At 48.5% G+C, this 12423-nt stretch overlaps 1 protein-coding gene across 1 annotated transcript in view; it reads left to right on the forward strand.

Moving 5' to 3' along the window:
- LOC308433784 (unconventional myosin-X-like) overlaps positions 1-12423 on the forward strand; it is a gene marked incomplete at its 3' end in the record, with an annotated part of 109614 nt that overhangs the window by 84874 nt on the left and 12317 nt on the right. The gene's annotated exons all lie outside the window — the stretch shown is intronic.

Consider the following 12423-nt stretch of genomic DNA (forward strand, 5'->3'; position numbering starts at 1 on the left):
AACTATGAAGCTTGAGTTTTGGGGGGCCGGGGGGTTGTTGTGATCCACCTCTTGCAGGACTAACCCATGCTGTGTGTCAGAAAACAGATGGACGTTCTTATTACACGTTTTCACCAGATACGAAAGTAGGTCAGCTAGGAGAAGCAAACCTATCCCAAGGCTTTTAAAAGCAGAGCCTTTTAAAACATTCTTTTTAACCCTACCCGTTTCCCTTCCATGATAACAATGTTAAACCTGATAGCTAAATTGCCCAGTGAGTCTTTGAATTCGGTCTTGGACCTGTTTTCTGATGTGAAGTTCTTGTCCATCTCTTTTGAGTAAAGGGGTACACGATTTTTATACGCTGATCTTACGGTTCAACTCGGTCCGTTACGCCCCAGTGCGCTTTCCCTTGGAGACGTGCGGAAGATTCCGCTGCCCGTAAAGGACGCTCCATGACTGTGTCCTTGCTGCTGTTTGCAGGAGGCACAGTCTGTGAAGTGCTCTGGTGACTCAAGCTACTTGCTGTCAGAAAAGTCACCATGTACTCTGTGTCCCAGCTCCGTGTGTCGCCTGTTCGTATCTTAACACCTCTAAGGGTTTATTCGAATTTTGCTCAGGGTGGTGGTGTCTTACTTTTCTGTTTCTGACATAACGTGAAACAGCTCATTTATCTAGTTACAGTGAGTAGGCATGACTGATAAAAAGACATCTCAGTGGCTCAAGTAGAGGCGTCGGCAGGACTGCGCTGTTTTCTGGGGGCTCTAGGGGGATCCATCTTCCTGTTCATTCTCCTTGCTTGGCACAGTTCAGTCATGGGCAGTTAGAGATGGAGGATTGGTTTTTATTCCTGACTGGAACCTGAGGGCAACTCCCAGCTTGGAGAGCCACCCACATTCCGATGGGTGGTTATAAATCCTTCTGTGGCTTCGAGTCTTTCCTCCGGGCATGAGTTTGTTCTCCCCCTCTCTCCCTCTCAGGAAGGGTCATTGCTTTTTAAGTCTCACAGTTAGATCAGAGCCACGGAGCTGGAGGTGACTCCGTCTGTCCAATACCTAAGCTTAAGGATGAAGGTTTGAGTATCAGCATCCAAGCAAAAGCCAGCATGCAACCATGATACCAGTGCTGGGGTCGGGGTGAGACACACGGATCCTGAGGGAATAGTTAGCAGTGGCCAGAGAGCCCTGAGTCCAGAGAGAGATTGCTTCTCAAAAACCGAGGGAAACTTATAGAGGGAGGCCGCTGACGTCAGCCGCTGGCCTCCTCGCGCATGCGCACAGCGCGCACACACATGAGCGCATGCCCCGCCTGTGTACACGTCCATACAGGAACAAGACACATAAACATACACCACGTACATTTTAAAACATCTCTTCTTTATAAAAGTAAAACAAATCAGTAGACCTGGTAAGGTTGGTGGCTGTATTCCCAATTGGACCTGTGGAGTCCCGTCGCTATGGGCTCTTTAAAACCCAATTTCTAGGGATGAGTGTGGGTCTGTGTCTTCAGGAGGACATGGTGGCCTTCATAGCCCACACTCAGAAAGCCCTTCCTGCCATGGCTTTCTGCTCTGAGATGACAGGTTGGCAGCAGGAAGGGTCATCTCCAGGAAAGAAGTCTGCCACCCTCTGTTCAGAAGGACTTCATCCAGAAACCAGGAAGAAAACATAAACAAAAAAATACCCCCCCCCCCAGCAAAAAAAAAAAAAAAACCCACTTACCTTTTTGGTTTAGTATTTACCATCCTCTACAGAGAGAAGTAATGAGTAACTTAATTTAAAAAAAACAAAACAAACAAAAAAAAAAACCGTCTTCCCCCATCTCTTCATAAGCCATTCAGCCCCACATGGCTAATTTAACCTTTCAGAAATTCCATGCCTTATAAACTGTTTTTTGTAAATGTCAGATATCATATCCTGCATGTTTTTTTTTTTTTTTGTCAGAGCTGGAGTAAGTGAGTGCTTCGGAACCTTTAACTGTTACATTTTCTTATCTGGCTTCTTCATTTCATGCCAACAAGTTTGCATGTAGAGAACTCCAGCCTGGGACTCCTCACCCTGTTCGGGTCTTTGGAAGAGGTTTAGAGCATCTCCCTGACCCCTTTCGACGGGTTAGCAGGAAGGAAAAACCCAGGGCTTACCTATTGCATAGCTTAGAGGCTGAAGGACCTGAGGTCACCTCTCACTGAGGGACAGGAGAGGGGAGAGTAACAAGCTTTGTTTGCACCCTGTCTAAAGTCCCCAACCATGACTAAGGTCCCCTAACTCTTCCTGTCGGTAGGCGTACCGCTGCCCAATGCTTGCACTGGGAAGAGAAACTGAGCACGTTTCTGGCCGTGTCTGTAGACCCGCGGGCTCTGACCTGCTGTTATGTTTGCGTCCTCCGTCCCTCCTAACATTGCCTGTGGAACCCCCACTTTCAACTCTAATATTGGACCCCCTTCCTGGAATTCTATGCTCCTCACACTGGTGGCTCCACCAAGTCTGCCTTCCTGTGCTCCTCTGTTCTGCACAGTAGCTACTCACTGTGACCCCCGGCTTCTACCCAGGGCCTCCTTCACTTGATATATGCCTATTGGTCTTCACTGATGGTCCTTGGGTGGGGGTGGGGAACCTGAGGAGGGCCTCCCTTCCCTGCTCTCCTCCCCTCGGACCTCCTGAGGAGAGGTGATAAATATCCCGCACAAAAATGAAGACTTGTTGGGCACGAGAGCCTCACTACATTGGGAGAAAGTTGACCTTGATTGTAGAACCAGATGGTTGCTGGGAAATATTGAGAAACTAGCTAGGATGGGCACCCAAGGTTAAAGTGTAAGGAAAAGATGACGGGGCACCAATGAAAGGAAAAGTCACTGAAAGGAAGAGTCACAGGGCACCAATGTTGTGAAAGGATAACGATCCGAGTCACGGCACCAATGTTAGGGGAAGGATGAAGAGAGTGGGGGGGCACATGGCCCATGGAGGTGCGGCGAGGCCTGAGGGCAAGGGAGATGCCTCTGGGGGGTCCATGTTGGGAATCCCTTCCCCCTGAGGGACCAGCCACACAACGGTATAGTACAGAATAGAGTTTATTCAGGTCATGGGAGAGTTAAGGGGGTGGTAGAGGCAAAGAGAGAGAGAAAGAGAGAGAGAGAGAGAGAGAGAGAGAGAAGTAAAGGAGTAGAGGCCAGCCATGAGCACGTGGGACAGAGGGGGGAAGGGAAAGGGGAGAGCAAGGCTGCAAGAGCAAGAGAGGCCAAGAGAGAGAGGAGGGGGCAAGCAGCCCCTTTTATAGTGTCAGGTCACTGGGGCGGAGCATACCTGGCTACTGCCAGGTAATTGAGGGGTGGGGTATACCTGGCTGTTACTAGGTAACTGAGAGGTGGGGTTTACAGAATCCCAACATAAAGAACCCCCAGAGCATCTGTTTTCAACTGGAAGACTCTTCTCTGGGATACTTGGCTGTATCTGAAGACATTTTTAATTATCACAGCTAACTTGAGAGGTGCTAATGATATCTAACCAGTAGAGACCCTTGAATGGGTCTCACCAGCCTACAGGGCAGCCTGTACCACAAGGTATTATATGGCCCAACTTGTCACAAGTGTCGAAATTGGGGGCCCTGTTCTGCCATCAAGCTGCTCTGAAAGTGTACAGTTGATGGCCGAGACTCCACATTGTTGGTACAGCCCACTAGCCGAGATGGGAGCAACTCGGCCTTGAAGAGATGGCGGTTTTAGAACAGCTCAGAGATGGGAGTAAGGCCTTAAGGGAAGACACAGCAGAGATAGGTGGAAGAAGGCTTCCCGGCTTGTCAAGCATGGTGGCAGCTTGGCATGACACCAACCGTGTCGGCAGCTCCTCAAGGAGACTAGAAAGGATTTGTGGGGTTTTGGAGGCCTCTCCTCATCATCCCTGAAGCCTGGATCTTCTCAGAGTGTCTAGCACGGGGTTGATTGGAGCTGACGAGGTTCCCGTTATTCTGGTGGTAAGCTCTATGTCCAAGTGTGTGTGTGTGTGTGTGTGTGTGTGTGTGTGTGTGTGTGTGTGTGTGTGTGGTTGGGGGGGGGTGCTGGGCTTGGTGGCCTGGCATCTTTGCTTTCTGTCAGACAGAGGAGATTCACCTTCCCTCCACTGTGGGCTGTGTCAGTTCTGAGTCAGTTTTGTGGAGGAGACAAGTCTCCCAGCGACTAAGGAATGACTCCAGACCACATCACTAGAGCCGCAAGGAGCCTGCAATTATGGTGTTGGGGAGGGCCCCGGAGGAAGCAAGCAGCTCTGTGTCCCGCCCAGCTCTTTGGTTAGTTTGTTGGTCTTGCTGAGCCAACAGCAGAGGTCAGAACTGAAGGGGCTGGATTTCAGAGCGGGGCTGTGTGTAAAGATGCATTCCTGTGAGCTCTACAGTTCGTTTGTTTTTGTTTTTGTTGTTTTCAAGAATAGCTCTTCCCAGTTAAGTGGTATTTCAGCCCCAGTGTGTAAAGGTATAGACTCTTGTGTTGTTTCCTGACTTACTTTGCTTCGAGGAAGAAAAATGAACTAACAGAGAGGTCCCAGCCAGTTGGCGGCCTGTTGATTTCAACCGATGTTAGTGGAGTTTGCCTCTGGCAGAAACTTGGGCAACATAAAAATAGGAATGTCTTGTTGTGGAGGTTTCTGTTTGGGGCACACCTTCATCAAAATTTGTATTTTCATTTCCATGAGCTGAGTCTTCTGTCCTAAGTAGACCTCTGATTTCTCTCCATTGTCAAAGCCGGTTTGTTTTTTTGTTTGTGTTTGTTTGTTTAAAGTCTCTACTTGTCACAAATGTCAGCAGAGCCTAGGGCCTGGATGCTTAGCCTGGATTTGGCCAACAGTACACTGGGAACAGCTGAGTGTGCTGTGGTTTGTGAGGAGGCTCTTGTGTTCTGACATTTTTTTTTACCCTTACTTGAAATCGAGACTTGTGTTGCCAAGATGTAATTGTAACCATCTGGCTGGTTCTGTGTCTTCTTAAAACTCAACCAAACTGGACCCTTGGCTGCCAGTCTGTACATCAGCACAATGGCGGCAATTAGGACCTGTGTTTTTTATGATGGTCCACACCCACCCTGCCTCTCCTTTGGTTCAGATGCCTTTCAACAGGAGGAGAGTTTGAAACATAAATTCACTCAGGGGGAAGTGGAGATGTTCAAAATTCCAAATCCAGTTGGGATGTTGGCATCTTTTAAAAATACGTGAATGTTTTAGCATTTAATGTTCTCTTGTTTAACGGTGTTTTCATTGGGTGTGATCAGACCATGGCGAAAGGTTTTTCTATGCAGAAGGTACTGAGAAGAGAGCACCCTTGACTGGAATGTAAGCATGAGTATGGGGGGTGGGGTGGAGCTTGTGGTGTATATTTTTACTATGCCCATATTAAGTTAGCGCTGCCTGAGTGTCAGGCTCAGCGCTAGGCTCCAGGGTTGCAGAATTCCTCTTGTTCACACGAGCTTTGTGTTGAAAGACTGCAGAAGTGGAAGGCACGTAAATGATTGGTGAGGACAGACATGAGCAAACCATTGGCTAGAACTCAGGGAGACGGTGAGTGTGCGGAGTCCAGTGGGTGAGCATCGGGACGAGGAGGAACCAAAGGGTGGTCCTCAGGCAAGACGTGTGCATTGGAGCATTTGGGGACATTTGGCTAAGGAGGAAGGTAGCTCACATGGCAGCAGAGGAGTGTGTGCAAAGAGTAAAATAGCTTAATGCATGTCTTAGCGTTTCTATTGTCGTGAAGAGACCACGGCAACTCTTACAAAGGAGCACATTTAACTGGGGCTGGGTAAACAGTCCGTTTTCATCATGGCTTTAAACATGGTGGCTTACAGGCAGACAGAGTTCCAGAGAAGGAACTAAGAATTCCATGTCTGGATCTACACAGCGGAGAATCTGCACCACTAGGCCTGGTTAAGCTTCTGAGATGTCCCAAGTGACACTCTTCCTCCAACAAGGCCACAACTACTAATAGTGTCACTCCCTCTGAGCCTATGGGGGCCATTTTCATTCAAACCACCATAATGCATTTCTCCAGTGTGGGGCTGGGACAAAGGCTGCATACTGCTGACTTAGCAAGGTGGCCGAGGCCAAGGGTTGAACTTCATTCAAGTCACCGAAAAATTATGGCAGAAAACATATATGAGTTTTGGGGAAATGTAGTGTGGCAACCAGATTCTGGCTAAAGGTGGGAGGCATCAGGTCTGGGAGGAGAGTTGACCAATAAACCTGTTGGAAAATAATGACATTTTCCACGGTGGGCCATAGAGAGTCAGAGAAGTACACAGCATCATGTCGTGGTACACATGGGAGATCACAGGACTGCTTGTGGAAGCTGGTTCTCTGTGTCTATGGTGGTCCTGGGGATTGGACAAAGGTCATTAGGCTTCGTGGCAAGTGTCTTTTGCTCCCAAGGCATCTTGTTGGTCCCCAGAAGCAGACATTTGTCAATGTCTGCTCTGGTGTGTGGAAACAGATGCTCAGGAGACTTGAGGCTCCTCTGTGTTGCTTTTGAGCTATGTCTTGGTCGCCATGCAGCCTTGCAGGACCATAGGATGAAGAGGGTTGTCAGCAGTGACGGTAACAAGCATCTCTGACTCACAGAGTGCTTCCAGATTGTAAACTTGGGTGCTGACAGAGGGGACCGTGCTTTAGCTGGTCAGAGTCTTGGTTTAGAGAGGCTAAGCCATGTATCGGGGAGGGTGACACCTGGATGAGAACCAAGTGTTCAGACTTTTCCAGACCATGGTATCGAGAATAGCCTTTCCCACTGAGGGGATTCTTGACAGGCCACCAACAGTATAGCCCTCCGTGTCTATAGCTCGCTGTGGCTAAAGTTATGGCTCATACAATTAGAATTGTCCTTCATGTTACGGGGTGGTGGCCTGCACAGCTCCTAGAGGTATGGCAGTACCAAGACAGTGTGTGCAGTGGACAGAGAAGGCCACTCCATTTTCCTCCTGTAAAAGTACACCTACCATGCCAGTCTTAGACACAGGGTGCATCGGATAGTAAACTGACAGGACCCGTGCTCCTCTTGATCTTAGAAGGCTAAGAAGTGACATATATGACTAAACAGTGAAAGCAAAACACTGTTTATGAAGAGGTACAGCGTGGTGTTTTCACATACACATGTACTATGAAACCAAAGATTTTCAGTGGGTTAGATATAGGGACATTTCTGGTTTTGCAAGCCCCAGGTTGGTAGATTTCAGTGTTAAAGATTTAGTGTTTTTTTTAGGTCACATGTGCAGTGGCTGTTCCAAATTATTAAAATGGGCAAGAAGGTATGTTTTCTCTTGGGGGGTTAGGGGGGAGGCTGTAAGTTATGTGAAACTTTTCTGGCAAGAAAGTTTACTTGCTTCCAAATAGGATGTGTTTTCTCTTTCTGAACAGCCATTAAAAATGACTTGAGTTAGTTTGTGTTGTGGAATTTGGAATCCAGCATGCAGGAACTGGTACCTACATGTGTCCCCAGTCTTAAGCTGCAGAGCCATCACAGCCATTTGTGGCGAGGTAATCATACCTTTTTATAGCGTGCAGAAGGATCAAAGCTTGCGAGTGTCGCTGCTTCCCAGCTGTCACGGGCTCCCCCAGCACGCTGCCTTCCGCCCCACTTGCCACCATGTGCCGGGCTCTTCCTCCTCCACCTGCCACTTAGCTCTCTCTCTGGAGTTCTCTTGTCATTTACTGACCCTAAGCATACAGCCTGTGCCCTAGAGGCAAACTCATCTTCGCAAAGGGCGATGCTCTTAATTGGAGCATGGGGATATCTTCCACCGTATTTACTCCGGCCGGGTCTCCACTGTACCTTGTTGTTATTTGGGTAGAGTATTGGGAGCCATCACTGTGTGATCATTTCAAATTAGACATCTGTTGTGAGGTTCAGAAGTATGCTTTGCCTACGTTGGCACAGACAGTTAAAGAACCCTTCGGTGGCTGAAGCCACTGTTCTGGGTTTGCAGTCGCATACCTGAGTGTGGGGATGATGTCTGAGAGATGATCTAGGCAACTTGCTAATGACATTGACATCAGGGAGTGTGCTAACAGAGACTGGGGCGGCTGTGAAACCCCTCCGCATATACAGCCCATTCATCCCTCGACCCCTGTAGTGTAGTGCAGACTTAGTTGCTTAGGGCTTGAGCTGTTAGATCAACTTTTCAGAGGTGGTGGGATGGAGGGAGAGAGATTGGGAATCTCGGGTTGAGTGAGTTCTGTATGTTGGTGGGCTGTTAGTCCACAGTGGTAACTATCAAAACCTGATTCCCAGCCTTACCCTCATTCACCCACAAAGAAATTGTAGAGACATCTTCGTCCTGTCTGCTTTGTTCAGTGTCTGCCAAGAGAGGTCAGAGTAGCGGCCTCTGCCTGTTCACATGGAAGGGTCTTGTTTGGCAGCTAAGGGCTGGTATGCATGTAGACCTCTTTGCCTGGTACCTTCATTACTATTCTATTGCTCTGAAGAGACAGCATGACCAAGGCAACCCATTGAGAACATTTCACTGAGGCTTGCTTACTGCTTTGGAGGGTTAGTCCGTTATCATCGTGGTGGGAATGTAGTAGTAGGCAGACAGGCATGCGGCTAAGAGTTTTATATTCTGATCTGCCAGCTGCAGGCAGAGGTGGGGAGAGGGAAGGAGAGAAGAGAGAGATTAAGAGAGACAAAGAGAGACAGACTGAGACTGGGCCTATTATGGGCCTCTGAAACCTTAATGCTTACTCCCCAGTAACATACTTCCTCTAGCAAAAACACACCTATTCCAAAAGGCCACACCCCCTAATCCTTCCAGATAGTTCAAGTCAGGGACTAAGCACATAAATTGATGAACCTACAGTGGGGTTGGAGGGTGTGTGTGCTTTCAGACCACCCCACCGTAGGATCATGAAACGACGAAGTCCCTTTGGAAAGATGTAGACTTATTGGTCATCCAAAATCCCGGAACAAGAGGGTCGGCACGGTGCCGCTTGCCTGTCATCCTAGCCCTTGGGAAAGCTGAGCTGGGAGATCAAGGCCAGCCCGGAGGAAAACATGGATCTTAAAAAAGAGGGGGGAAAATCCTATGCCAGGTGAAAAGTTCTGGGGTGCTCAGATTCCTTTCAGCACCGGTGAAGTGTTTATAGCGACATGTGGACATAGCAAAGGTCTTGTGTTCGTGTTGGCAGAGCTGTGGCCACCCTGCATACTGAAGGGAGGAGGCTGTAAGGGAGACATTTGTTTTTTCAGTACTGGGCATCAAACCCAGTGCTTTGCCATGCCAAGCAAGCGCTCTACCTGAGTTCCGTTCCCCAGCTCCAACTGCTTAGTCTGTCTTTAACCTGAAGCCATCTGCCCATCAGGGAGCTGAGTTCTAAACCTTATCAGGGCAGGGACATCCCAATTGCTGGGCTGGGGAAGCTATAAAGTGAGAGGCTGGCATCTGTGCCAGGGCAAGCCCCCTGGAAGGCACTCACCGTTTAACCTACAGTTTACTGTAAGGGGTGCAAAGACGGTTGGTTGGGTTTTATAGCACTGGAAAGCAAGCTCAGAACTTGATACCTACTATGTGCAAGACTCTATCTAACTCCAAGTTAGGGACCCTCGCCATGAACAGGGTGGAGGTTAAAACGAGTTGAAATGTGGATCCCTTTGAAATCCCTCATTTCAGCTGTTCTTAGAAAGAAAGGAGCTTAGATTGGTGTTGTCCCTTAACTAGACTCTGCATTAGCTAGAGCTCTCTTGGTGGCTGGCCACCTTCAGCACCGGCAGTCAACTCTGACCTAACCTGGTTAGGAAAAACCTTCAGCTGTTTATTATTCTAGAGGTGGAGCCCACCGTCCTGCAGTGTAGCCGAGGGGGTCCACTGGAAGGATTGACCTCAGGAGCCACGGTGATTTCAGCCTAGATTAGCAGGTACAGTTGCCCACTGTGGACATCACATTTGTAGATTCAGAGCTCGGATGAGACCGGAAGTCCTCGGGAATAAGTTAAATCAGCTGCTATCTTGTGTTTCAGGGAATAAGGGCAGCCTTCGAAAGTTTCCTTCCAGATTGTGGAAAGTAAGAGTTTTCAGGAGGGCTAAAGAGACGGCTCAGTGGTTGAGAGCACTGACTGCTTTTCTAGAGGTCCTGAGTTCAATTCCCAGCAACCACACGGTGGCTCACAACCATCTGTAATTGGATCCGAAGCCCTCTTCTGGTGTGTCTGAAGACAGTGGGTGACATAAATTAAATAAATTAATAAATCTTAAAAAAAAAAAAAAAGAGTTTTCAGGAAAGACATGCAGCTCTAGGCAACGTTTGTGTGAATTTGACGTTCCGAGTAGTGTGTAATGTTACGGTACTTTTTTCTTCCTTCCTCCTGGCAGCTCACTAAGCAGCGTGATGAGCAGGGCACCCTTCTCTGTCTTCTAAGAGCCAAATGTTAAGTTCAGAATGGTTTTAGGAGATGTGTATAGTCAGAAGAAAAGGCTTGATGGCTTTGTCTTCTGCCCATATATGTCATGGGGAACCTTGATTAAGCTGTTTGGAGCTATGACATCCATGGCTCTCTCTCCCCCCAACCCCCCAGAAAAGTGGTGGCTTCACGGAGGAGTCTGATGATTTTTAGAATGGTATTAGTGAGCTTCGGGCCCTGGGCTAGCAATAATTGGTGGCCCTGGGTGGCAGTGGCCACCTACGTGGCAAAAAGAATCACAGCACTTTTTGTGGAGTTTTAGCAAGCATGGCCACAGAAATATGCTCCGTTATTTGCAAGCTCTGTGGGCTGCTTTCATACAGAGCAGCTGTTGCCAAAAGTGACCAGCTTCCTCTGAGCCCAGGAAGTATGGTGGGTTGGGTGGGGACATGTGGACCCGGACGTCAGGCTGTGTGTAACCAGAAGTATCACAGTCACAAGTCTGGTCATGGGAAACCGTGTCAGTGAGCAAGTGTGGCCCGAAAAGACATGGGTGAGCGGCCAAGACCGCTGTGGCTGCTGCACCTTTACCTTTGCCAGGGAAGCCATTGTGTCTCTTGTCACCACGCTGTCAGAGTCAGCCACATCCCAGAGGATGCCACGTGATTTATCGGTTCCCCGGTCATAAAAAGGGGGTTGTGGCTTTGCGACCATAACAGAAATAAGCACTCTGTTTCTAAGCAAGCCTGCAAACAAAGAATATCTAGAATTTCTGATGTTTTAGGAGTGGCTCAGTGTTTTAAGGAACCCAGGGGTGGGGTTGGGAAGATGGACACGCCTGCTGCGCAAGCAAGAGGTCTCTAGTTCTGATCCCCAGTGCCGAGGTGAAAGGCAGGAGGCGGTGGCATGTGTTTGGTTGGGTTCTGTTCCTGGGGACTCACTGCTGGCCAGCCTTACTAAACCAGGGAGCTGGAGCTTCAATAACAGATCTGCTCCCAGAGATGAGCCCAAGGCACGGAGTGGTGCGGTGGTGAAGAGCGGGTGTTGATTTTCCAGACCCACATCAGGTGACTCACAGATGCTGCCACCCCACCCCCATAGGATCTAAAGACCTTGTAGCCACCACAGCAGCCCCACATGGGTGATGACGCATGTACGCACGCGCAGTCGGACACAGATTTTTAAAAGTAAAAGAAATAGAAGACGGAACAATTGAGCAAGAGGCCTGACGTCACCTTCTGGCCTTCTAGGTATGCAGGGAAGGAAGGAAAGGCAGCTCGGGATTTTACAGCACCACACACGCGTGGCGAATAGACTCAATACATATTCAAGACATGATGTATCATTTGTAAGAAAAAAAAATAGTCTCACTGATGATACATGTGCAGCCTCGTGCCAAATTAAGTGAATTAAATGTGGAATCTCCTTAGTGATTTAGCCCACAGCTACCCCATCCTACCTGCCCCAGCCCCAGCTCACCTGCCCATTTAGAGGCTACAGTGACAGCATGTGGTTGTGTATTAGGCTTTCTAAAGAGCATTAACCATTGACCTGTCGGTGTGGAAGAAGCATCTCACGGTGAGAAGTGAATGCGCTTGATAGTTAACAGAATTAAAAGCAGCACAGAAAGAGGACAGACTAACAGACAATATGGAGATAGGGACCAAGCACAAGCACTCAGAGCCTTAGATGTCCCCTCCATTGAGAGCCAACAAAGAGGAAGGGACCAGAACGCCTGAATGCATGTGTGCCGTGGCTAAGGGGTCTGTCCCTTGCAGGGGGGAGTGGCTTCTGGTTTGTTTGTTTGTTTTTGCTTTTTCCCCCTTTGTTTCCCTTCCGAAGTAACATTAATTTGTCTAATTGAGGTGAACTTTACTTAAGTCTACAAACAACTGAGATCTAGTGCATCCGTGATGTTGAAGAGCTCACACTTCATCTAGTCCCTGGGTATCCTTATCACCCCAAATGGAAACCTGGTAGACTACTAATTGCCCACCGTGGGAGTTCTGCCTTCTCAGGGCTTTCCAACTTCTGTCTTCCTGCTTCTCTGGATGTGTCTGTTCTGGAAGTATCTGGTGTCTCTAA

This window comes from Micromys minutus (assembly GCF_963924665.1).
Source record: "Micromys minutus genome assembly, chromosome: 20".
NCBI lineage: Eukaryota > Metazoa > Chordata > Mammalia > Rodentia > Muridae > Micromys > Micromys minutus.